Source organism: Acipenser ruthenus, chromosome 9 (genome assembly GCF_902713425.1).
Source record: "Acipenser ruthenus chromosome 9, fAciRut3.2 maternal haplotype, whole genome shotgun sequence".
In the NCBI taxonomy this organism is placed as follows: domain Eukaryota; kingdom Metazoa; phylum Chordata; class Actinopteri; order Acipenseriformes; family Acipenseridae; genus Acipenser; species Acipenser ruthenus.
Genome location: NC_081197.1, coordinates 26,646,830 through 26,674,804, shown reverse-complemented (window position 1 = coordinate 26,674,804; position 27,975 = coordinate 26,646,830). Strand labels below are relative to the sequence as shown.

At 40.9% G+C, this 27,975-nt stretch overlaps 1 protein-coding gene across 3 annotated transcripts in view; it reads left to right on the top strand.

The window, feature by feature from the left end:
• The window catches only part of LOC117405307 (1-acyl-sn-glycerol-3-phosphate acyltransferase gamma-like), a 104,520-nt gene that overhangs the window by 8,887 nt on the left and 67,658 nt on the right, over positions 1-27,975 (top strand). The window contains exon 1 of one of the 3 annotated variants that reach the window (XM_059029763.1): positions 16,890-16,984. The exons of 1 other annotated variant lie outside the window; for it this stretch is intronic. The gene's annotated coding sequence lies outside the window, so the exon portion shown is untranslated. Of the gene's footprint in view, positions 1-16,889; positions 16,985-17,812; positions 17,971-27,975 lie in introns of those variants that run through there. One more of the 3 variants, XM_059029762.1, reaches the window with a different exon arrangement.

Below are 27,975 nucleotides of genomic sequence, written 5' to 3'. Positions count from 1 at the left end.
TTAAGTCCTACTTTGCACAAAAGCCTCAGTTCTTGTTTCCCTTTTCACACAGCTCACAGCTCACTCTCCAACTCTCTTCAACCAACAGGTTGACCCTGCCCTTTTTAAAAGGCTCCCAAATGTTTAATTGAAGGCAGCTGTTGAATCACCTATTTTACACCTATTACACAATCACCTATTTTACAATTGTGCCATCAAAAATGGCTGCCCATCGGTTCTGTGGCCTCCTGGGAATTGAAGTCCTGCTGCTCCAGACCGACATGACTACATTTCCTTAAAATGGGTACAGACTGCACATAATCCGTGGCCCAAAATACCGGCCCTCGACCACAATGCCCCACATCACACATCCCCCTCCGCAGCTCAGACTCGAGGGGTTGAGCGACACTGGACAACAAACAGTGAACTCTGGATAGCCTGTCTTTATTGCCCTGCTTTGCACCAGTTCTGTGTTCAATTACAAAGTTGAATGTCTGTAAACTTAAGAGCCACCTTGTGACCCTTGCATACTTTTCCTTGCTTTGGTGCATCCACGTAGAGGGGCATTGTCGGTAATAAATGTAAACTGCCTCCCTAAGAGATAGTATCTTAACGTTTCCAGTGCCCACTTAATGGCTAGGCATTCTTTTTCTACCACTGCATAGTTTTGTTCCTGTGGATTAAGTTGCCTGCTCAAGAACATAACAGGGTGTTCGTCGCCTTCCACCTCTTGTGATAACACTGCCCCTAGCCCAACCTCAGAGGCGTTAGTTTGCACAATAAACCTTTTGTTAAAATCAGGTGTGATTAACACGGGTTGTGAACACAGAGCATTTTTAAGAATTTGGAATGTGGATTCAGCCTCCGTACTCCACTTTACCATTAGTGGCCCTTTTGCTTTGGTCAGATCTGTAAGGGGAGCAGCGATTGTGGCAAACCCTGCGATGAATCGCCTATAATATCCAGCCAAACAGAGGAAGGCCTTCACCTATTTTTTATTGACAGGTCTAGGCCAATTCCTAATGGCCTCCAGCTTGTCTATTTGGGGTTTTATCACCCCACGTCCAATTGTGTACCCCAAATGGTACATTTGGTTGGATTCGCAGTTAGCCCAGCAACTCTTATGGAGTTTAAAACAGCCTGAACCTTCTGTAAATGTGTGTCCCAGATAGTACTGTGCACTACCACGTCATCCAGATAGGCGGCGGCATACTCCCTATGGGATTTTAAAATCTTATCCATTAAACGCTGGAACGTTGCGGAAGCCCCATGAAGACCAAAGGATAGTACGTACTGGAATATGTCCTCAGGAGTGGAGAATGCCGTTTTGGCTTTGGCCCGTTCAGTGAGTGGTACTTGCCAGTAGCCTTTAGTTAAATCTAAAGTGGCGAGATACTGTGCATTTCCTAACCGGTCTAATAATTCATCAACCCTGGGCATAGGGTAAACGTCAAACTTTGAAACTTTATTTAGAGCCGTATAATCATTGTAAAACTTGAGCAACCCATCTGGCTTTGGCACCAACAAAATTGGACTGGCCCATTCACTGTCTTATTCCTCAATTACCCCCAAAACTAGCATTTTTTTTACTTCCTCACCTATGGTCTTCCTACGGGCTTCTGGGATATGGTAGGGTTTTAAGGTTACCCTTTTCCCGGGTTCTGTTACAATGTCATGTTTGATAACATCTGTTTTGCCCGGTTTAGTTGAAAAGATATCACTATTTCTCAGAACTAGGGCCCTAACTTCCTGCTTCTGAGAACTAGACAAACCTTCTGCAATCATTACTGCGGGTTCAGGGTTCTTAGGTTTGGGAGGTAAGTTATCATTAACTGCGACCAGTACCTCTCTGTCTTTCCACGCCTTTAAGAGGTTTACATGATATATCTGTTCCGGCTTCCTTCTACCTGGCTGTCGAAGCTTGCGGTACCTCTCGGACAGCAAACATTAAGTAGGGCAATAAAAAATCCCAGTTTTTCCTGTCTTTATCTATTACTTTACGTAACATAGATTTTAAAGTCTTGTTGAACCTTTCAATGAAACCGTTACTCTGGGGATGGTAAACAGAAGTTTTTAAGTGTTTGATTTTTAAAAACTTGCACAACTCAGTAGTGACTTTAGACATGAATGGAGTCCCCTGGTCAGTCAGTATTTCTTTTGGAACACCGACACGACTAAACATGAGCATGAGCTCTTTAGCAACCGTCTTAGCACTAGTGTTGCGAAGAGGTATTGCTTTGGGATACCGAGTGGCTTAGTCTAAGATTACTAAAATGTGTTGGTGCCCCCTGGTGGATTTCCCCAGTGGTCCTATGAAATCCATTGCTATTCGCTCGAACGGCACCTCAATTATTGGCAGTGGCACTAAAGGACTCCGGAAAGCTTTAAACGGGGCTGTCTGTTGACATTCAGGGCAAGACGTGCAGTGTTGTTCTATATTGGTGTGTACGCCTATCCAATAAAACCTTCTCAAAATTCTGTCCTTTGTTTTCTTAATACCCAAATGACCTCCAAGAACATGACCATGGGCAAGATCCAGTACTGTACATTTATATGAACGCAGCACCAGTAACTGTTCTGTTAAATCTTCCCCGTTTTTTTCTAAACGATATAACAAATCATTTTTTTGTATAAAATGAGGGTAGGACAAGGGAATCTCCGGGTTAACAGGAGTTTCGTTTATTATGCTTACACCTTCCCTTGCACTGTTCAAAGTGGGGTCCCTTAACTGGGCAGTAGCAATATTCTCTGAGTTAACCTCCGGTAAGTTTATCTCAGTGACACTGTCAGTGTCATTATCATGGGAGGTACCTGGGATCTCTTGATCATGTTCTTCTCCTAATAAAACTTTCACTAGCTGGGTTTTCTCACACACATCAAATGGAAACAATTCCCCTAGCTCGCCACTCTGTAGCTCCAACTCGGCCACGTCATTTCCATCAGGTGGTTCCAATTCACCCTTTTTGTCCCATAACTCCAAAAAGTTAGGAAAATCCTGCCCCAGTATTACGTGACAGGGTAAAGTCGGTACCACGCCCACTCGATAATCCACAGACACGGCGATGGTTTGTATGTGGACTACAGCAGTCGGATATGGGCGGGTATCATCATGTACACACGTAATGCTGAGTTTACGGGACTGATCCAATTTAGTGTTGTCTACTAAATGTTCAGCCACCATGCTTCCCGAATCGAGTAGAGCCCTGGCTGTGTTTCCTTCCACAGTTATCTGACAGAGATGTTTAGTACCATACTGTACCCCCATTAAAACAGTAACATCTGTGCAAGTCAACAAAGAATACTTCCTCTCCCCTTTCCCCATATTACATTGCATGGGTTAGTTCATTTAAAGGACAATTTCCTGGCATCTAAAACATTTCGCATGTTTTCCAAAAGACCACGGTTTAACCCCTTCGGGTTTATCACATTTATTGTACAAGTTCCCCTGGTTCATTTCCCCATAGTGACCAAGTCCCTTCACAGCCCTGGGTTGTTCTTCGGCGCCCCCGACCCAAGAACAGTCTTACCGGACTTGTTGGCGCTCCGGGCCTTCGGGTTCTGGGGTCCAGTGGTTCGGAGTAGTTCGCCCTTTGTGGTGTATCGCTCTACAAGTGCAACCAGCTGCTCTTGTCCAACCCATTTCCGCAAAGGTGGCGGTAGACCTCTCAGGAAATTATCCATCACAACCCTTTCGATGATTTCTGAAGCAGTGCGGACCTTGGGTTGTAGCCATGTTTTTTGCCAAGTGTATTAGATGAAACATCTGTGACCTTGTAGGTTTCTCTGGTTGATATGCCCAGTCATGGAACCGTTTAGTGTAGTCATTAGCTTGGGCTCTAGGTCGTAATATGCCTTCTGAGACTCCCCACTCAGAAATGGGGCCAGCAAGCCAGCCCACTGTCCCGTCGGCCATCGCTCCCTCTCTGGTCTGATCAAAAGCCCAAAATGCCTCCACATCATCGGTGTTAGTCATTTTCTGTATATAATGACTGGCCCTGATAGATGTAGAGGGACGCGGCGCCTCCCTGGTCATCTCATCCAGCTTCTGGGTCAGCACTTTTAGTTCCTGTTGGGTCTTGAAGTGCAGTACGTTGTTGCTCTTCCCGAAGTAATCGGTTTGCATCTTGTTGTGTTGAAGCCATTTGTTGCAGCGCTGCTGTGCCTTGCAGCAGGGCCTTGAGACACTCCTTCATATTCCTAAAGTTGTTCTTTTATGCACAGACAAATTAATATGCTGCCCGCATTCTCCACCATGTGTGACAACTCTGGAAATGTTTGTTATGTTTGTCACGTTCTCCGGACCTTTTACATCGTCCTCTAGCATAAAAGAAAGTCAAACTTCCAGGAATGTGGTTTAAACAGGACGGCACCTGTGTGTTTATTATTTACAGTGCTTAAAAAAAACATCCAAGATAAACAAACAAAAGAACTCCTTTATGGATTACTAACTATACAAGTGTCCCTTACTAAGAGTCTGGACAGCTAAGCTGCTTACTGGCTCCAAAACACCATGCCTCTTAAGTCCTACCTTGCACAAAAGACTCAGTTCTTGTTTCCAGCTCACAGCTCACAGCTCACAGCACACAGCACACAGCTCACAGCACACAGCACACAGCACACAGCACACAGCACACAGCTCACAGCTCACAGCTCTCCTCAACCAACAGGTTGACCCTGCCCCTTTTTAAAAGGCTCCCAATTGTTTAATTGAAGGCAGCTGTTGTATCAAGTACACAATCACCTGGGAATTGAAGTCCTGCTGCGCCAGACCGGCAGGACTACATTTCCTTAAAACGCATAATCCGCGGCCCAAAATACCAGCCCTCGACCACAATGCCCCACACTTCATCACAATATATTAGTGCTGGGACAAATATCTGAATATTCGATTGAATATATTTTGACATGTATTCGGATACAAAAATCAGATGTTTGTTTTTGCCAGTAATGACAAAAATGCCTTGCACTTATTTACTGCCTCAACAGAAGTTGCGTGACAGTTTAAAAAATGGCAAATGAAAAAGAGCTGCATGTGATAGGTGAAATCAAATATATATTTATATATAAAAAAAAACATTGGATCAACACAGCAGCTCAAGACTATTTAAAAATTTTAGACAGCAAAAAGTAAACAAACAAGATTATGCGCGCACACACATAGTGATCTTTATGTAATGACTTCTGGATCAAAAAGCGTTGTGCTGCTTTAGAGCATGTACGCCATTCTGAAATACCTTGTTTAAACAGTGCCCATCTTGCTGGAAATGTTATGTGGAATGTAATAAACGAGAACCAAAACTGAGTTTTTTTTCCCCTTTGTTTTCCACGTTTGTTTTATTTTGAAGTGTTTTAAAATTTCAGTTTTCGTTTGTTTGTTCAGTTACAAAAAGCCAAAAGTAAACCTCATGTTATTACTTTATGAAAACGTGTCTATGGCCACTGTTCTCTTTGAAGAAACGGCAATGGCAAGGAATGAAAAAAAAGTTAAAAATAAATAAAATGCGGTGTCAACTTTCTGTACTAATTATTTTAGGAATAAACAAAAAAACGTTTAACTTGAACTGCTATTTGGCATCCTTTGATTTGTAGTTAATTCACTGGGGTAAAGTAAGGCCTACACAATGTATTCTTTACTCCTGGGATATTTTTCTACTTCAACATTTTACATAGTGTCACGTCTTGCTGTAAAATAAAGGCACACGCACACAGGAGTCACTGCCTCTGCTGCTGTGCTGTCTCTGCCAGCGTTCTGAGCAACATAATGGCTTTATTACTTTTTGAAAACTAACAAATATTTTAATTCTGAGCGAATATCTGAACATGAAAATCCCATGTTCGTCCCAGCACCAATATATCTATCTATCTATCTATCTATCTATCTATCTATCTATCTATCTATCTAATCTATCAAGGGGTGTGCAATTCGTATCACCTGACAACCGGGACTATAAGATTTGCGTGACAAACAAAGTTTTGCCATTATGTTTTGCCCATCGGACAAGTAGTATTTATTTATTTATTTTTCCTATGTTTGTTCTGTTGCTAGAAAGACACTCCAGGTGTATTTATAGAGAGCCAATCAAGTTTCTGAAAACTGAATTGCGTAAGTGTTTACATGCCACCCCTATCACTTCTGATTGGCTAGCTGTGGAAGAAGCTGATCTTCTCTTGGTTACAAAAAAACCCGGAAATGGCTGCCAAGAGAGAGACTTTAAGCTTTTAAACTTAAGGTATTACCAGTATAGGGCTGGGTATCGACAGGGTAACGATACGATACAATAAATTATGCATGAAACATAAAAATCACACAGTTGTCTCATTTGCTTCTGTAAGTGTTTGCAGTAACACTGTGTGACAAGTTGGCTGAGTGTGTGGTGTAAATAATCGTCAGACCAGTCCAGGTTTGTTGGTATATGCTCCCGGCTTTTAATTCGCCACAAAAAAACCCAACAATAATAACACCGGGATACACAACAATGTGTAACCCAATCAAACAATAATAGCGCCAGGATACACAACAACGTGTAACCCGACCAAACAAAGGGAAAAAAAGGTGCAGTCCCAAATGAAAACGAAAAACCAAAACAAGTAGTTTCAACAAAAACACTGCCCGTTCTTCCCCAATCCAAAACGAGGTGAACTACGGTGAACAGTCCGGCACTTCCGGGTCCGCGCTCCTCCGACGTATTCCCGGAGCGTCCCGTCAGTGCTCTATGGACAGACAAAAAGTGAAGGGGTTAGCAGGTATATCCACACGCACAAAAGAACTCTGCTTATTCCTTTTCCTGTCTATTTCCCTGCTCGTATTTCTTGCAGTCAAATGCTCTTTCTCTCTCTCTCACACACACTGTACCTTGCCAGAAGGAACAGAACCCTGGGCCACGCCCCCTTTTGTACGCTCCGTCGCGTTCCCATCGGTCAGCGAGGGCAACCACCGTTGACCAATGCGCGATTGCCACAGCGCTTCCCGTCTGGGTAGGTGACGTTGCGCACCGTGGACCCGCCCCCCTTTCCAGGTGGCCGACTTCCACCTTTCCTGGGGATGTCCGCTTCTCCTCCCTAACGCCCTCACCGGTCGGGAGGGAGATCTAAAACAACAGTTTGTCACACACTGGTTAAGCACTTTTGGTTAAATAAGCTTCAGGCCTGTTTTGCTTTTGTTTCCTGTTTTATTCTTTTAAAATACATTTCTTTAAAACAGAATTACAAATCAGCTCCAGACAAAGTTTTTGTCTTCGGAGCCAATGGCTCCAGGCCAGAAAAAATTGTTTGCCAAATTCAACTGCAGGGTGACTGCTTAAAATAGAACAACTTGATAAGACAGTAACGTGATACTACAACAGTAACTTAATGTCTATACTTATTTGTTGAGTTTTTGATCCTACTAGAAGTTCAGATTTGTTAGTGTTGAGCTGAAGAAAATTGGCTGTTTGTATGCAGACAGTTTAGTAAAATAAACCGCCTGTCCTTGCATTAAAAGTTAACTCTTCTATTTATGCACCTACCCTTTTTATAATAGCAACGCCATGGGAACAGGTCTATAGTACTCATGTCTTTACTGTAGTTTAAAATATAGAAGCAACATGTTGTTTAGGCTGTATTACACGTTTGCCATATAGTTGTGTTTTTTTGGTTTTCTTTTTGCAATTGTATTCAGTTTACGTACAACCCCTGCCACCTTCAAAATGTTTAATAGTCAATAGTTCAACTTTTCTACAGTAATACTGTAGAACAGCATGTACTGTAGAACATGTCTCAGCTAAAATTGCTGTATTGTAAAAACATATTCCTGATTTCCGTAGTTCCCTTTCAAGTACGAAATGTAAACATTACCGCATGGGTATTTACCTCCTAAAGACCCAGAAACCTGAATAATTATACCAAAGCTGTTCGACCGAGCCTGTAATGCAGTCATTGCCCGTTCCCAAGAACATACAAAGACTGAGCTCACAGATCTCAGCGCTATTTCTCCTTTCAAGACTGACCTGACAGGAGGAGCCTGGTATCAGTACTTGTTGCTTATTACTGTATAATTTTTGCAAATTATTGTGTTTTACATAATGTATGCAATCATTTATTTACGCGTATACTGTACACTACAGCCTGTTTGTTACGTCCCGCAGTGGTTTTGTGCCCCGCGTGAAGCCAGCGGCTTTAGTCGTTCCTTCCCAGGGATCAAGCTAAATAAGTTAGCTAACTTTGTGCTCCCCCGGCTGGAGTTAAATTTAATTCTCATTTTTAAATTACGAGACGTTTATTTTGTGAACTGTAATTGTGTTATTACTGTTTTAAGTGGAAAAATCTTTTTCTCTTTTTGTATTTTCTGTGTTTTTTTTTTGTTTGTTTTTTTTACAGAAATATGCGCACAACTGCTGGGCTTAGAATCACTGCGCTGGACCAAGATACGCGCTTCGGTTGAGATTGCTTGCAGTCTGTCCCACAGTATATTGCTGCCGCTTTGGTTACTGCTTCTGTATCACCATTGCGAAGGCTGTTAGTACCTCTAACAAGCAGGCTTCCCTCAGTCTCGTGTGTGGTAATGACTGAGTGGTTTTGCTAGTGGCTTGTACAGGTGGACATCCCTATACATTGCTACCCGCGGTAACTGCAAACTGGTGGACCCGTACCGGTACCGAGTTCACTGACCCGCTCCATTCCCAATCCGGTACCGTACAGGGACCGAGGTTACCACACCGGTACCATACCAATGCCGTGCTTGTACCGACCCGGTGCTAAATTCACAGCATGGGTACCGAACCGACCTGGTACTGTCCCGTCCCTAACCGACCTGGCGCTAAAGTCACCGAACCGTCTCGGTTCCGACCTGCTACCAACTGGTGCTGTGCACCCAGATTATCTTTTTGTGATCCAGTCGTCCTGGGATAATCCGGCTACAGCTACTGCTGTTTCCCGCTCAATGGACACCCCATATTTTATTGTTCAGTACATGTGTTGCTATTTCCAAAAATGCTGGCTGGTTTGTGGAGTTGGGGGTTACAGCTTGTGAGTGATTAAATAACTAGAAATTACTACCGATAATGATTAATGTACACACGCGGTCTCCCAATTTAAAGACTGTACGTTTCACTGTAGCCCTCGGGATGAAATTGTTAGCTAGTTGGCAATTAGCAGTGGGAGAAAACTGCTTCAGCAAGTAGAATCTGACAGGACTGACGGACGCTGAATCTGCTAGGTTGGACACCAATGACAGCATAACAAATACAAAGAAAAAACGAGGGAAACGCAGATCTATTCAAGAAAGCTGGGGGACTTTCTATAAATTGATTTTAATATGTGAAGGATCGCCTTCCGGGTTTGTCAGAGCCACCAGTGAATGTTTTACTTTTTAAACTGCAATAACAGTTCTGCTTGTGAAGCATCCACAGTATAATTTGACAGAACAGGTGATTTATTTGCACTGTGCAGAACCTTATTTTTCCCCCAAAATCATTTTACAAAAATGATTGGTGAGCGATAATTAGTTAATGGAATTGCCGCCTGTGCACCTATTATCAGCGATTAAAGCCTGGTTTTCAAACAAACTAATTCTCGCTCACCAGTAATGTATTGTTATAAGTGTGTTTTTAAAAAAGTAGTTTCAGCTTCCAGTCACTTAAGACGATAATGTAAACACACAGACAGCAAGTCCAACTCTTTAAACGTGTTAATGTTGTTTTATAGGTAAGAACTCAACTTTATTATGAATATATTGTGTTATTATGCAACATATTACGATTCTGTTAATTGTAGTAATTGTTTTTAGTTTAAAAATGTTTAGTAAAATGTGGCCTTTTTTTTCTTATTTTGTTCGTACAACTGGCCCCCTTTGCTAATGACATCTACAGTCTTTTTTATTTTCTTTTGTAGTGGTGGTGGGGGTTCGCACCCCGGTATAAATCTGCACATTTTCGTAAAATGACTTTACACTTACTTCAAGATGTTTCTGTAAATTCAAACGGCCAATCAACTTTGCATCCCACGCAGAGGGAGAACACAAACATAAAACGTCATTAAATAGGGTTGACATTGCAGGGGAGATGAAGGAAGGTTTCAGTTCCGAGTGACTGTTTTGTAAGCATTATGAATGCTTATTCACCACACTTAATGCAAGACTGTGAACGTGAGTTTTGTGGGCGTTTCAGTGGGCCTTGTGCTGTTGGTCTCACAGCGCAAAGTTGGATTAAAAACAATGAAGTCAGTCTATAGCTTTATAAACCTACTGCCAACCACCTGTTTTTTTTTAAAGTAGCTTTTTAAAAAAAAAATGCTAAACTGATACATATCAAAGTTTCTTACCAGTTCTTTGTGGACTGCACAAAACATTGGAACCTTTCCTCTGTCAGGCTAGGAAAAAAACATGTACAAACCGCCCTCTTCTCCCAGAAGGTGGTCTTTTATATCCATCATAACACCACTACCACCTGACAGTATAAAGGAAAATAACGCAGAAGGGTCCTGTATTTTTCCTTGTTTCGTAAGGCTAGGAAGCGTGGACGTAGTAGTAATTACGTTTGTTGTTATTAACTTTCTTTTGTTTTCTTTGATTTCTAAATCAAAATTCCTGCTGAAAGTATACCCACTTGCTGGTGGGGTGAAGTGGTTTGCAGTGTACAGGTGCAGGAGTGATACGGTGCGTAATGAACAGACAGATTTGTAATCCAGTTGGAAAGTGGTTGTTTTATTTATAATTCCAGGTCTGGTGACCAAATAATAACTCCCCGGCAATACACAACAATGTGTAGTGCACGGGGTAAATAACAACGGGGTTGCAGTCTCAAACAATAATCACACGTATCTTTCCCACAAAATACTAACACAGTCACCAGTCCTGGGTGTGTGCAGTAGTGCTCGTGGTGGGTGATACAAATGTTATCCGTTACAATAGTGCAGTGTTGTTCTGGGTTTTGTGCTGGACCTTGGCGACACCTCCGGAACATGTTAGCCGTCTATAATACCAAACAATAATTAGTAACACACAAACAAAAACACTCACAGGTACGTCTCACATGTCCTTCCAGGTTCTATAATACAACCCAAAGCGAAGGAACAGATTGCGTCTCTCCATCCCCTTTTATGCCATCCCACATGACCCCATGGTAAACGAGTGCAACTGCCCCTCCAATCTGCGACTGCCACGTCGTTTCCCTTCCGGGTCAATGCGTTAATGCAATGGAGTCCTGCCCCCTTTCTAGCTGGCCGACTTCCCTTGAACCCTGGGAAAGAACTGTCAGCCCAGCCCATCCAGGGAACTCTGTTCTCGCTGCTTAGCGTCCTCACAGGTCGGGAGGGAGATTTACAACCAAGAATCATTGTATTTCTGTTTCATATCCCACCACTCAGAGTGGAGCTCAAGGAACACTCTGCTGAATCTATCTTTCCCGTTACTCCCCCCTCCCGGGAAAAATAATTTGCATTTTGGTGGTCTTTCCCCGCATGGTGTACCATGTGGTACATGAAGGGCTGCAACGCCAGATACCACCAAGTTATCCGGGCATTGCTGTCCTTCATTGTGCTTAACCACTTGAGTGGGGCGTTGTCTGTGACAAGATCAAATGAATGTCCCAGCAGGTAATATCGTAAAGAGTGAGTAGCCAATTTAATGGCCAAACAATCCTTTTCGACCACAGAGTATTTGCGCTCCTGAGGAAGCATCTTTTTACTAAGAGACAGTATCGGGTGTTCTTCTCCGTCTACCTTTTGGAACAAGACCACACCCAAACCCACATCCGACGCATCGGTGTGGAGGATGAAGCTCTTGGCGAAATCAGGTGTGATAAGGGTGGGGGCCTGGCACAGTTTACGCTTAATAGTATCAAACCCCCCCTGACACTCAACTGACCACTTAATTAAATTTGGTGCACTCTTTATGGTGAGGTCTACTAAAGGGTTAACCACTGTGGCATACTTGGGGATGAAGCGGCGGTAATAACCGGCTAATCCCAGTAGTGACTTCACCTGAGTCTTGGTTTTGGGGATTGCCGCATCAACCAAAGCCTGGATTTTAGTGACTACAGGTCTCACCCTTCCATTTCCCATTAAAAATCCCAAATATTGAGTCTCTGCTTTGGCAAACGCACATTTTCTCAGGTTAGCTGTCAGCCGGGCTACCCTTAGAGACTGGAGGACGGCTGTAACCCTAGCCAAATGCTCTTGCTAGTTGGAGCTGTAAATCACCACATCATCAATATATGCTGCTGCATATTCATGATGTGGGTGTAAAACCTGGTCCCTCAGTCTCTGAAAGGCAGCGGGCGCACCATGTAGCCCAAACGGCATGGTCCAAAGTGGAACAGCCCTTCTGGTGTTGAAAATGCGGTTTTCTCTCGAACTGCGGATCAAGGGGATCTGCCAGTATCCCTTTGTCTGGTCCAGAGTAGTGATGAACTTTGCCTTTCCCATTCTATCTAGAAGTTCGTCGACCCGAGGCATAGGGTACGCATCGAACTTGGCAATAGCGTTTACCTTCCGGAAGTCCACACAGAAGCGATTTGGTGCCGTCTTTCTTGGCCACTATGACAATTGGACTGCACCACTCACTCGCAAGTTTGAGCATGTCCCATACCTCTTTGAACGCCACTTCGTCGACTTTCCTGGATCCGGTAAGGTCTCTCGTACTGTGACACCTGAGGGAGAGATTATGTTATATTCAACCAAGTTAGTCCTGCTGGGCAAGTCAGAAAAAACATTGCTGAACTCCTCAATAAGCTTACGCAGCTCCCGCTGCTGATTTGGAACCAATTGTTCCCCCATTCAAAATTATTTTAGTGCTAAGGGTCTCTGGACAGGGGCCTAAAACATCCTGGGGCTGTAAATAAGGCCTCCCTTGTCTGCCAGTTACTATTTTTTGGCCTGGCCTGCTTTATTGTTAAGATCTTTAGTTTTTTTGTAATCCTGTTTTATTTTTTTTATTTCTTCACAACACTGTTTCGTGCTGTAGTTCGGTCCCGTATATATCAATTCATATGAAATCTTTTGGTAGACTTTATTGTTTCGGACAGTACGAGTTAACCCCACCCCCAGCCTTGCTCAGCACCGAGCCAGTACCAGATATCTTGCGAGGCCAGAGTTTCACGGTTCCAGCTCAGCTCAGCTTGGCTCGACAAAATGACAAGTGTGAAACTAGCCGTACCGTGAGGGCTTGGCTCGGCTCCAGTGTGCAAGTGTGAAAAGGCTACATTTCAGCTTGAAAATTCGTTCCCTTTTCCTCTTTTCTGCCACATTTACGTGTGCCGCTGAGACTGGCATTATATGCATTAATTCTTTAAATTTTGGCCAGTTCTTGGCCCAGAATAACTGGGTGTGGCAACCTTTCCGCCACCCCTACTACCAGGTGATGTTTTATCGGTCCTACCAATAAGTATACTTTTAGTGTGGGGTATGTCGTTGTGTCTCAATGGATACAGGAGATGGCCACCTGACCTCGTGGCCGCCACGACACACTGCCCAAGAGAGCTGTACTAATTAAGGTTTGCTCACATCCTGTGTCCACTAATGCGTGGGTTTTCACGTTCCCTAAAACCACATCAATCATACAAGGCCCCTCCCGACCATTTTCCCCTCGCTTACCTATTTCAGGTGCCCAATTACACGCGGCCATGTCACATTCCATTGCAGTGGGGCATGACCTGGCCAGATGACCCGGTTGGTTGCACCTAAAACAATTTGGGGGAGCATTGGTTATATACCTATCCTGTTGCTGGTATGGCAACGGGGCAGGGGCAGCACCTCTACCCCAGCTGGGGTCCAACCTTGGTCTCCATGAAGGGGAGACAAGGGGACCCATTGGGGTCGGCGGCCTCGGAGGTCTGGATCCCGGGGCTGATGGTGGTGGAGGAGAGAGAGGAGGTGCTCGGCTGCTTCGAAGGGCGGGGACCAACAGTATCCCTGTCCGGGCAGAGACCAGGGAGTCCTCAAAGTCCTCGGCCAGCTTCATGGCGTTCTCCAGGGTGTCAGGGTTGTGGCGCCGTATCCAGGCCTGGGTATCTCTAGCTTCCTGCCAGGATGGGCTAGTGTATCGACGGGATCCCATCCAGTGAATAGGTTCTTCAAGGGGCTCCTACATCGGAGACCCCTAGCACGTCACATCGTACCCCAGTGGAGTTTGCCTCTTGTACTGAGGCGTCTCATGCATCCAACATTTGAGGCTATGGCATCAGCCGATATGAAACACCTCACTTTGAAAACATCTTTCCTGACTGGGATTATATTGGCTCGCCGTGTCAGTGAACTGCAGGCCCTAGTCATTGATGAGCCATACATGCAATTTTTTTAATAACAGGATTATCTACCGACCTAATCCTTCCTTTCTTCCTAAAGTGGTCTCAAAGTGCCACCTATCACAAGCAATAATCATACCAGAATTTCATCCTCCACCTCATCAGTCAGAGGAGTATAAGGAATTGCATCTGCTGGATGTCAGACAGGTGCTATTGATCTACATATTCTGGACCAAATCCCTTTGGAATAGTGGTCAGCTGTTCATCTCATTTGCCCCTCTCCTTAAGAGCAGACCAGTGACAAAAGACAATAGCAGCATGGATTATTAGAAATATTCCTATTGGTGATATTTGTTTAGCAACAACTTGGTCTTCCTTTCACACTTTCATGAAACAATGTTTCCACCTCTCACCAGTTTGCTCACATGGTCTTATCCATTGTAGAGAATAAGTCTTAAACAGCATTCACATTTCTCCTTTTCAGCTCCCTTTTTTATTCTTTGGTATACGGGTGGGTTCCATTGTTGTGTCGAGTCCACGAAGAACTGGTTAGAAGATGGAATTTACCTGTAAATGGGTTTCATCCAGTTCAGAGTGGACTCCACACCTGCCTTCCCACCCACCTTCCCCCATCTTTTTTTGGTATACAGATAAAATACAGGACATTTGTATAATGCACAGATATAAAAGACCACTTTCTGGGATGAGGGCGGTTTGTCTGTTTTTTCCTAGCCCAACAGCGGAAACGTTCCAGTGTTGTGTGGTCCACTCGGAACTGGAAGAAACCCATTTACAGGTAAATTCCATCTTTTTAAAGGTTTTTGTAATTTTTATTATGTTAAATATTCTTCCTAGAGTTGGCGATCAAACTTTACTGGGCTCCTACTGTAGACAAAGGCAATGTAATAGTATTGTTGCATTATTTTAAATATTTTTATTACTAGGACTGTGTTCGAAGGTTCATTCGCTAGCCAGGAATTTAAAGGTAGTTTTTGAACCTTCGAAGGTTCATCAAGTTGCATTTATGCACTATGTTTTTTTGCTTTGTTTTGTTAAGAGAAACATTTTGTTAACAGAAACCTTTTGACAATGTGTGAAGACTATAAATCACACATTACGTGTCACTCCCATGCAAAATTCGATATGGCGTTGCAGCTGTGTATCGAGCAGGGTATAGTATGCCAAAGCACTGGGGGAGGGTACCTATAGCGGTTGTAGTGCTTCAGTATAATAGTATAATAGGGCAGTGCACAATTGGCCAAGCGCCGCCATTAATTTGAGAAGTCCTGGAACTTAAGCAAAACTTATTGGCAGCATGTCTTTAGTTATCGTGGTGTCCGGGTTGTGCAGCATCTACATGAATTTTCAGAAACAAATGTTAGCGTTGTTTGCTTACTGTCATCTTTATTTCCAGTTGAAATACATGGGTGCTTAAGTTTCAAATGATTTAGCATTGTTCCAGTGCTGTTTGCATAAGTTATGCAATACATAATTTACATTTAACACACATTTCTTTAACTTTTTCGAAATTATTCCACATGTAGCTCCTTTTCATAGATCCATGTTAGCTAGTAGATATTTTCCATCTGTCACTAAACAGGATGCAAAACAGTATTTACATCAAATTTTATGGATGTATGTGAGACATATTTATGTAGTTGTTTTTCACTCTGTATTAAACAAAATATATATTAACCCTATTCGGTCCAATGTCGGACCCTGTCCGACATCATCAAAAAGACGCAAAAAACGGGTTTCTAGTCGTTTTTTCTCCGGAAAAAGCCGAGAAAACCATTCAATTGCCGAGTGGGAGCGACAGGAGCCGAGACAAGCCGATTAAAAAAAAAAAAAAAAAAAAGGGCGTATCTCATGAATAGTCATACTTGCTTGCCCCTGGCATCAGATAACGGCGGCCATAAGGAAACAAGCTGGCTGCTACTGCATCAGCGCTCAGAGAATATCACAGACATTTGCAGAGCTTTTTTCAGATGTTATAGTAATAAAATAATGACTTGGATTGCATTATTGAGGCGTTTGTTGATAAAACGAGTGATCAGGAGATGATTGATCGGTATGTACGACTGTTATTGTTATTGTTATTGTTATTGTTATTGTTATTATTATTATTATTATTATTATTTATTTATTAGCATATGTGAAAGCGATAGCGAACGAAAGGGTGGGGCGGGGCTGGAGATGCCTAGTGAGTGCTTTGTTGATATGCAGGGCCTTTTAAACCCGTTTGACTGTGGGGAAAAAAAATACTTTTAAACAGCGCGTCTAAAATTAACTGCGCGTGTGAAAATAAATTGGACCTGACGTGCCTGACACGCACTTAATGGACTGCAATGGGTTAAATGTTTAAGAAAGCTATAGTTTAAACGAGTAAACGTTTAAACTATTACATCCCTAATGTCAACCAGCCTGTGGAATTGGAGGCTTTTCATCCATCTCCTTTTAAGTCTGATACTCCTTTACAGTCTGACAGGGAGCGACAGCTGCCCAGTGTTTGCCCTAGTGTACAAGGTTGACAGGACTAAAAATAGGACAGTCAGAACAATTTTTTGTCTGCTACGGGGCTAAATCTCATGGTCAATCCAGGGGCATGGCAACTTTGTGGGCTTTATTCCAGGGAGCATCTATCACGCACATTTGCAGTGCCGCGGTGTGGACTACTCCCGATATCTTTACTAGGTTCTACAGACTGTCGTGGATCCTCAAAACCCAGGCTTTGGAATTAGAGTGATAAGTTCGGATTCTCAGTCGACCCCTACAACACAGGCATAGAGGTGAGTTCTCCCTCAATTTTTAACCCTAGCTACTTGTTACTGGGGTTCCATTTGGTATTATTAATTAGTCATTTAACAGGCTTAGCCTTGTAGCATTCCAGTCATTCTGCACTGTTATCCTTGCAACGGCTTTGGTGCTCTTAGTTTTCCATTCCTTAACACCTGTGCATGTCACAGTGACAAAAAAAGAAATACTTTTACAGGATGTGTTTTCCTACAAGCTCTATCTATGTCCAATCCATCTCTCCCTTCGACTGAAGAGGGTGCAGATCATGTCATCTGTGTGTGTTGTGCCTTTGAGCCATCCATTGAGCTTTTACTACTGTATATTCCTGCTCATAGATTGTAGGCCATATTGGGACACTAAGTCCCCTGACACCCCCCTAACTCCCCATATCAGCCAACCCACAGCTACATTAGGTAAAGCTGCAGTATCACAGCTGTTGTGTACCCAGGAGCTATGTGATGAAAATGCAATGTGACTGATCCAGGGTGCCTGTACCAGACTAATAGATAAGCTGATTTAAGAATTAGAACAAGGATGGTATGTTAGATACTGCTGCAGTTCTTTATTTATAAATAATATAAAATGTTGTACACTAGCTTTCCTTTGATGTGTGACAAGATAACGTTATAATAGCCAGAGAATTCAATCATCAGTGCCAAGAAAGTGGATGTTTGTTAATGGCTCCTGGGAGTTTAGGTTTGGTTTATCGTTGCGTAGGTATTATAATTTACTCTTTGCTGAGAAAGCAGTTTTCAGACCTCTTTGATTTGCTCTGTTCTGCTTCTGTCATCATAATCTTCTCCTTGGATTTGCATGGCTTTCCAACTTGGTGAAGACTGACTCCCTTTTGTTCTCTTGCAAACTGAGGTGGTGGGGGGGGAAAATCGCCAAAGATGTTGGCAAACCAGACAAGCGTTTTAATTTTTTCTGGAATTTGTGCTATGCTGCTGATGCTGGCAGTGGTATACTACACTTATTGGTAAGAAGGTAGTTTTGTAATCATTCTCTTTGTATAGGTGAAGCGACATGGAGACACTAGCTAACTGTTGGTAAAAGGTGGTTTATTTACCATTCCTGTATTGTGTGTGTGTGTGTGTGTGTATGTGTGTGTGTGTATATATATATATATATATATATATATATAATATGTATTTTATTAATTTTAATTGTATTTATTTATTTTAATTTGCTATTAGCTTGGGAGATTTTTTAGTCAGCCAAGTACAACAAATCTGTTATGCATGTACAGTTTTCTAAATGTACTCCTGAAAATGACATCTAAGAAAAATTACGAGTTAAAAAACTGAAAAAAGCAAAAACAAATTGAAAAGCAACCTGCAACAATGGTGCCGTCTGCAAGGGTGTAAAGTGTAAGTAGCACGCAGTTACAGTACCTTGATGACAGGGCAGTTCATGTGAGATTGTGTTTCTTACCATCTCTACTGACAGAGCAAATTCATCAAACATTATTCAGTACACCATAAACTGTCAAATTTAAAAAGGGCTTTTAGTTGGGAAAGCAGGGAGACAGTGAGCCCCTGATGAAGAGACTTTCCAAAATTGTGTAAATAGTAACTTGACTTCATTACCACTAATTATCTAAATTGTAATGAAAATGGGTGTTTCTTAGCACAAATTCTTGAGGGCATTTAAAATGTAGGTAATGGTTAACTACTTTTGCATATGACCTGTTCTCCCATTGATTTGTGGAACCATGGGTAAAAGTTACTACCCTACTTTTTTTTGCTAAGTGTATGCACACTATTATTCCATGTTTTGTTATTGTTTTGCCTACAAATGGTTTAAAATGTAATAAAAAAAACAGTCATCCAGAAGACGCCATTGTCCGATATTGATAAAAAACAAAACCAAAAAAAAACACACACAGTAAAACACGTCCTACACTAACATTGGTTTGACCCGCAGTCCGCACTGCACAAGTTATTATTATTATTATTATTATTATTATTATTATTATTATTATTATTATTATTATTTGTTTATTTAGCAGACGCCTTTATCCAAGGTGACTTACAGAGACTTAGCAGCGATGTGACTGCAACAGAAGATGCTGAGCAGTTTATGGAGACTACAAAACATCTGATTAACTTTTCATGTCGAGTCGATTTTGGAATAAAAACTTTTAGTTTTTTAAAATATGTAATTTTTGTTTTATACCAAAAACAGACCAACTGTTTATATGACATTTAAACAACAGCGCTTATTCAGAACGTACTAATTTAATATGTAAATTAGTCATGTGTGCGCTGAACGCTCTGTCACAGCACATCAGTCTGGTGTTGGCGATTTAAACGTTGATTACATGACAAAAGTTTGCAATAGATTGGCAAGTGGAACTAAATACAATGCGTTGTCTGCCATTTCAGAATTTTTCTCGCATACCCCGAAGGGTACGTGTACCCCAGTTTGAAAACCTCTAGAAGAAACCACATTACCAACAGATACAGTTTAATAGTAGTAGTATTTAAATGCCATTGTCCTGACTGGTAAATTATTACCTTCCAGCTTCCCCTTTATTTTGACAATTTTCAGATCAAAAATAGCATTTTTGTTCTTGACATTTTTCATTCTTAGCCCCCAAGTAAATACTTTGGACAGTTTTCAAAACAATTGTTGCTTTATTTTTACAACACACATTGGTGTTGTTGATAACATGATAAACGATCTGCTTCAGGTACTGTATTTAATTTTTTTCAAGGTTAAACGATGGCCCGTGTTACACAGAACGCTAAAAATAAAATGTCAAATTTACAATGTGTATTTCGTTGGTTTTGTGGATTTGCTATATTTAACTTATTTTAATACTGCACATAGTGGTATGGTTTTGAAAATGCTACTCTGCCAAAACCATGACTGCACGTGAACAGTACATAATAATTTCCTTTATTTCGATTACAGTGGTGTTTTCTCAATGCAAGCTGTATTGTAGGCATATATACAGTGCTGTATAAAATCATACACTGTGTATGTGTGTGTGTATGTATGTATGTATATGTGTGTGTGTGTATATATATATATATATATATATATATATATATATATATATATACAGTACTGTGCAAAAGTTTTAGGCAGGTGTGAAAAAATGCTCTAAAGTAAGAATGCTTTCAAAAATAGACATGTTAATAGATTATATTTATCAATTAACAAAATGCAAAGTGAATGAACAGAAGAAAAATCTACATCAAATCAATATTTGGTGTGACCACCCTTTGCCTTCAAAACCGCATCAATTCTTCTAGGTACACTTGCACACAGTTTTTGAAGGAACTCGGCAGGTAGGTTGGCCCAAACATCTTGGAGAACTAACCACAGTTCTTCTGTGGATTTAGGCAGCCTCAGTTGCTTCTCTCTCTTCATGTAATCCCAGACAGACTCGATGATGTTGAGATCAGGGCTCTGTGGGGGCCATACCATCACTTCCAGGACTCCTTGTTCTTCTTTACGCTGAAGATAGTTCTTAATGACTTTCGCTGTATGTTTGGGGTCATTGTCATGCTGCAGAATAATTTGGGGCCAATCAGATGCCTCCCTGATGGTATTGCATGATGGATAAGTATCTGCCTGTACTTCTCAGCATTGAGGAGACCATTAATTCTGACCAAATCCCCAACTCAATTTGCAGAAATGCAGCCCCAAACTTGCAAGGAACCTCCACCATGCTTCACTGTTGCCTGCAGACACTCATTCGTGTACCGCTCTCCAGCCCTTCGGCGAACAAACTGCCTTCTGCTACAGCCAAATATTTCAAATTTTGACTCATCAGTCCAGAGCACCTGCTGCCATTTTTCTGCACCCCAGTTCCTGTGTTTTCATGCACAGTTGAGCCGCTTGGCCTTGTTTCCACGTCGGAGGTATGGCTTTTTGGCCGCAAGTCTTCCATGAAGGCCACTTCTGACCAGACTTCTCCGGACAGTAGATGGGTGTACCAGGGTCCCACTGTTTTCTGCCAATTCTGAGCTGATGGCACTGCTGGACAGCTTCCGATTGCGAAGGGAAGTAAGCATGATGTGTCTTTCATCTGCTGCAGTAAGTTTCCTTGGCCGACCACTGCGTCTACGGTCCTCAACGTTGCCCGTTTCTTTGTGCTTCTTCAAAAGAGCTTGGACAGCACATCTGGAAACCCCTGTCTGCCTTGAAATTTCTGCCTGGGAGAGACCTTGCTGATGCAGTATAAATACCTTGTGTCTTGTTGCCGGGATAGTCTTGCCATGGTGTATGACTTTTGACAGTAAACTGTCTTCAGCAACCTCACCTTGTTAGCTGAGTTTGGCTGTTCCTCACCCAGTTTTATTCCTCCTACACACTTGTTTCTGTTTCAGTTAATGATTGTGTTTCAACCTACATATTGAATTGATGATCATTAGCACCTGTTTGGTATAATTGTTTAATCATACACCTGACTATATGCCTACAAAATCCCTGTGCAAGTGTACCTAGAAGAATTGATGCTGTTTTGAAGGCAAAGGGTGGTCACACCAAATATGGATTTGATTTAGATTTTTCTTCTGTTCACTCACTTTGCATTTAGTTAATTGATAAATATATCTATTAACATGTCTATTTTTAAAAGCATTCTTACTTTACAGCATTTTTTCACACCTGCCTAAAACTTTTGCACAGTACTGTGTGTATATATATATATATATATATATATATAATATTACAAATTTCACATATTTTATAACGTCACCGTAGGCCACTTTCTTTTCTTTTTTTTTTTTTTTTTTTAAGTCAATGATGTGGTTTTCGTTTCGCAAATCTACTGCACACAGTATTTTTAAGCACAAATATAATAGCCTGCATTTCAAAAGTCACTGCCGAAGCTGATTACTTATTCTTCCAGAAGTAATGGTTGGGTGTAACAGTTGTCCAGGCTTTACTGTGAAACTGACTGTAACCAGGGAGGGTGTGAGCTCATTCTACTGGACTGGAGAATAAAAACACGGGAGTTTAATTATGAAAACGCAAGTGTAAACAAACAAGTAAAGATTAGCCTGTCGTCAGACATGTCATGGTAATACAAAATACATTAATATACTGCGTATTGGGTCTGGTCTGGGAAGGGGGACACACGGACGCGTTAAGAGAATTTCAGCGGGACATTTTTTATTTCAGGGGGGGCAATGGCGCAATGGCGCGGCCTAGCGCGAACACTACAGCATCACACATCCTGGCAACAGCAAGCACGACACAACACTCCACGGCATCAGACAACATGTAAACCAGCAACCACAACAGCACTGAACTGTTGCTTGGTATGTCGAAAAATAAGGGGGTCTGATCAGCATTTCCAATCTGTCCGAGCTGGTACTGTTTATTAGAAATGCTGAAATTGTAAACATTTCTCTTGGAATTCCTCAGGTTTTTTAACGCAAAATATTGTTAAAGCGTGTCAAATTTGAAGGAATACGGTATTTCAGGACAATCTCTGTTTCTAGTTAGAGTGAACATGGCTTTCAGACAGCTATATTTGCAAATGCTAGCAGAGCAACAGAAAAAGAGGAAATATCATGCAGGCAGAATATACAGACAATGTATAACATTCCTTGACTTCTCTACTGAAGAAGTTCTTAGTCGATTTATACTTTGATTAAACATAATAACATTTTGGTTTATTTTCAACTCAAATATTTAATTTATTTGTGGTTTATTTTAAATAATACTAATTACCAGTGCTTAATTTGTAAAGAAAGAGGTGCCGGGGCGCAAGCAATGACAATAATACCGTTCTTAAGAAGTGCACATTCAAAATCATAACAAGTTTATTTGAAAGGGTATTGTACATACTCTAGTGTTAGATTTTATAATCACGTATGCTACATCTTATATGCAAAGCAGTAGTATGTGCAGAAAAATAAATTAGTCAAATGCAGGACAAAAAAAAAAAAAGAGAAATATGCATGTATACATAGGCACGTAACCCTTTGGTGGGGAGACGGGGGGGGATGGACAACTCTGTATTTTGCCCATCCACTTTTTTTGCTCTGTGTAGATGCACTATTATTCTATGTTTCGTTATGGTTTGGAATTTAAATGGTTTAAAATGAATTAAAAAGTGAAAAGGCATTCAGATGACTCTAGAAGGCCAACATTGATAAAAAAACAAACAAAAAAAAACGTTATACACACCCTACACAAACATTGATTTGACCCATGGTCCACGCTGTAGTAATATCTAACTATATCTAACATTATCAGCGCTGTGAATGCAACAGAACCCACAGTTTGTGGAGAATGCAATAAATAAATAAATAAATACATACATCTATTTCTGTTTAGGCTAGATAGTTGTTAGCTTGATTTGTTTTTATTCTCTATTAATTAAATTCTATTAATTGAAAAAAGGAAAGAGATAACCAGAACGATATTGTTTTTAATATTGTTTTTGAATAGGGGAAGTTAGCAGGCAATGTTCCTGTGTGGGGGTCTGGGTACAGGCAGGCATGAACAAGTTTGTTTAACACTAACCCTAAATAAAACATTGTTCCTGTTATTAAGTGGTAGTACAGTACAACGTCACATATCCGACCCCCTGTGGACTGGGGTATAGGCAGATATGTGAAAAAGTCGGATTTGTTAACATCTATAGAAAAGCATTTACACTCCCATAAATAGGTTAGTGAATCAAAAAACAACATGCAAACTGCTTTAAACATGGGGTCATTTTTTGCTTTAAAAGTAAGCAATCGTAAGCAAGATTAATTAGGCTACAAATACACAGTGTTTGCTAGGCGGTTGCTATATAAGGACATCTCCACGCAAAGCTTTTAAAAAATACATAAATAAATACAAAACAAATGGTTAAATGTACAGTAACCTGCAACAGATGGCTTCTTTCTTAACTCTAGAAGTCCCTGCCTCCCTGGTTCTGCTATCTTAATATCTCTGTCACAGTACGTTGTGCTCTTTCTTGAAATTGCCAACAGCCGATAAGCAGTTAGGTTTGAATATTGCTTCGGCTATTTTAAAACAAAACGTCCGGTAAGCAGTGTGTTATGAAGCTTACTTTGTTGAATTCAAATGGATTTAAAAGCTACAATAACACGCTGCCAATATCTGTAAGTGTGCACTCCATCATATAAACACATTGCACAAAAAAAAACTTCTCGACTGGTGTATTGAAACCTCAGTGCTACACGCAGCTGACTGACACACGCAACACAGCCCGCCTCTCTTAAAGGGGAACGCACCAAAAGGCTGATTTGGTATAATGCTTTCTTTCTGTTTCCATCGCGGAAACTGCATTTGCTACCAACACCAATACTTTCGTAGCCATTTTATATTTATTTATTTATTTAGTGAGGCGGTAATTGATCAGGGCGATTATGTAACGGTTGGATATGCAACGTTCCACTATATAATCGGAAGCAGTGGTGTTTAAAAATAACAAGAAGCCAGTTTTCACTTTAGTGAAGTAGGCTACAATATTTGTTTTCATTAAATGTATTGTTTATTTAAATTAATGGTCAGCTTCATATTGAAGCTTGTTGTGTACTACTCCATTCAATCAAACCAAGTAGTGTAGGAATTTGCTTGTATCGTTCAAAACATTTTTCAAATCAATTAGCTTATTTCATTTGTGTATAAAAAAAAAACACAATAGTCGCAGTCCTTCTTTCGCAGCCTGTGTCATCTTTATGGCACGTAAATGGTAAAGTAATTTAATGTCCCTAACAGTGGGACTCTCTCTGTTTAGCGCACGCAAGAACTTGCAGAATGGATAAAACTGTGTTGAGAATTGTAAGAAAACGCATTTGAGAACAAAACATTTAATGACATGTTTAACTTTCATAGCTGAAGAGGTGATGTGGCTATGCCTCATCAAGCCCAAATAATGTGTCTTAATTTTGCAAAAAGTTGCGATGGTTCTATACCCCGAGAGAGTTGCGGTTGATTTCCTGTGTTTAATTCATGTTAATTTATTAATTTCCGCAGCACTGCACTGCGATAATTGCAGTTTCTCCAACTCTTTTTTTAGATTTCACTCTCTTGCGATCTTACGCAAAACATGTGTAACACAAACAGAGTTGCGAGAAAGATGAGAAAATTTTGCAAGATCATTTGAATATTTGTTCCTCAGTTTTGTGATTCTTGCATGTTGGATTAAGATATTGTGCACTTTGAAACGAGTAATGTCAGATTGATTTTGAGTAAAAGTTCAGTTTTAATTCGGGATTTGTGTCATTTTTTGTACTAGGTTTTAATTCTTTAATGAATTGGATAAAGCAAAAGCAGAATACTGCATACATAAAACAAACAAGTATGTGTGATTCTACTTTTCACTATCATCTCATTGACTTACTCCCATTACTTCATTTTGTTGTCCTTTCCCTAACGAACCCCTCAATATAATGAACAAAAGGCTTGGCAGCCCAACAGATTCGTTATAGCGAGGTTGTACTGTATTAAGATTATTTTCGGGTATTATCATTCAGTTAATTGTTTGTCATATTATTGTACTGTAAGGCTCTCTCTCTCTCCTCTCTCTCTCTCTCTCTCTCTCTCTCTCTCTCTCTCTCTCTCTCTCTCTCTCTCTCTCTCTCTCTCTCTCTCTCTCTCTCTCTCTCTCTCTCTCTCTCTCTCTCTCTCTCTCTCTCTTCTCTCTCTCTCTCTCTCTCTCTCTCTCTCTCTCTCTCTCTCTCTCTCTCTCTATATATATATATATATATATATATATATATATTATATATATATATATATATATATATAATTAGTTGTTCAAGTTGAATTCCTTTGGTACTGCAACTTTCCCATTACAAATTAAACATATATTCAATCCTCTGTCTTCAATAAAGCAATATTTTTCTGTCCAAGCCTTGTTGAACCGTCGATGCTCAATATCAATTTTTTGTTTATTTATTTTAGCCATAACTGAATGCAACTACACTGAAGTATATCGCCGGTGCCAACCTAATAGTATAAGGAAAATCCCCGCTCTGATTGGTTTATCTGTTATGTCACTGATTTACATCTGGAGAACCAATGCGCGATTTCAAAAAAATGGAATGTCATAAATAATCACGATTGGATTTGCTGGTTACTATAGCTACCGCCTCAAATGAGTAGGCGTGTAAGAAAACATTTTCATGCTTGTTGGCAGGCCACATGAAATGTCTTAGCGGGCCGGATTTGTCCCGCAGGCCGTATGTTGTGCACTCATGCTTTAGACACTAAGTGCCCCTCTCGGTGACGTAACCCGAAAATAAAAAAAAAGTGAACGTTAGTCCTTCCCCTCTACATTAATGTGTGTTTCAAGCGTGTACTGGAAAGTACGGTGGCCTTGTAAGTCGTCAAAACTAAGTGCTTTTTTTTTTATCGTGTTAACACAATCGCGGTCCTAGAAGCCCACTTCAGTATAATAATGTTAACCTTGATCCCGATCCTTAAAGGGTTAACACCAGCAGAATACAGTAACCCCAGTTTCATGCAACAGTTGTGATGGTGGCTAAATGTGTGAGAGTACTGTTGTGTTAAAAAAAAAACAAAAAAAAAAAACAATGCTTAATGAACAGTTGCATTCAAGAAATTTCTAACAAGAACCGCGAAAAACTAAAATAAAAACACACTTAAGGTTTGTGTGTTGCACATGTCTCAAACAGATTTTTCGTCTGCATCTTCTAGCATTCGCAACATTGTTTACCATCAGGAGTTTCGGATGATTTAATCGCGCAGCAGATTGCCCAGTTAGATGATGAGCTGATAACCTCTTCAGCCAGAGAAGCACGGAAAAAAAACAGTAATGTAGCCTGAGATTTGTACAACAGCAGGGTCAGCTGTTGGAGGGAAATTTTCTCAAACCGACGAGAGAGATAATTAGAAAGTTAAAAATGAAATGTACTGCAGTAAAATAAACTTGCATTCACAAAATGTAGCTCTCAGGTTGTGCTCATGAAAATATCTAAAATATATGACAATGTGCTTGCTGTGGTGTATTTAATATCGAAAAAAGCAAAACGAACACGCTGCAATTTGAAAATGAACGGCAACATGTAAATCATAAGAGATGTCTGTGTTACAGTACATGCGGTCAGGTCCGGACCTTCAGCCAGTTTTGTATGGGAGGGGCCTTGATGCTCCAAAAGTCAATTTTTCTTGTTGATCTTGCCTTGTCCTTCATTCCACTAATGGAGTACTTTGTCCAGAAACTACCCCGCAGGGCCACTACAAGTCTAACACATGCTTAAATCATGCAGAAATGCTCCAGAAAGTTTTTTTTCAAAATGGAGGGACACCCCCACACTCCCCCCATCAGCTCTACGTGCTGTAAGTGCCACATAACTTAAAACTAATTGAAAATCCTGGGTTAACCAATGCAGCTGATGACTGCATTGAACTCAGCATCTTTATATTTTAAATATATTGCAAGGGTTGTGTCTGGAATTCGGTGACCTGCACCTCTGATTGTGTACACTTGTAAGATGTGAAATAGCATGCTGCAGCTCCTATGCTCAGTGTTAGTGAAGTCTGACCCATGTAACACAGACAGCACTTATGATTACATGTTACCATTTTATTTGTTTTAGTAAAAACAAGTTTAAATTTCAGTGAGTTGGTTCTGCCTATATTAAATACTAAATTTTTTAAACACTGACTCACGTTTGGTCACCGTCACAACTGTTGCATGAAAACTGGGGTTACTGTATTCTGCTGGTGTTTAATACAGTACAGGACCTATCTGCGCTTACAAGCATTTGTATTTTATGAAATTTGTGTATTATTATTATCTGTTTATTTGTTACCGTCCTTCTCGCACTTCAGTTTATTAAAACATGTGCGTTTTTTTCCCCACTTACAGACCGACGTCATAGCGGATTCATAAATATGGACACTGCTTTTAAAGGGAGAGGCAGCATTTTTTTTGTTAGGCGCCAATCCGCCTAACCCTGAAAAAATGGTTTACAATTTTTTTTTTTTTTTTTGCATTTGCAGTCCTTAATAAAATTAAAATGTGCACAGTTCT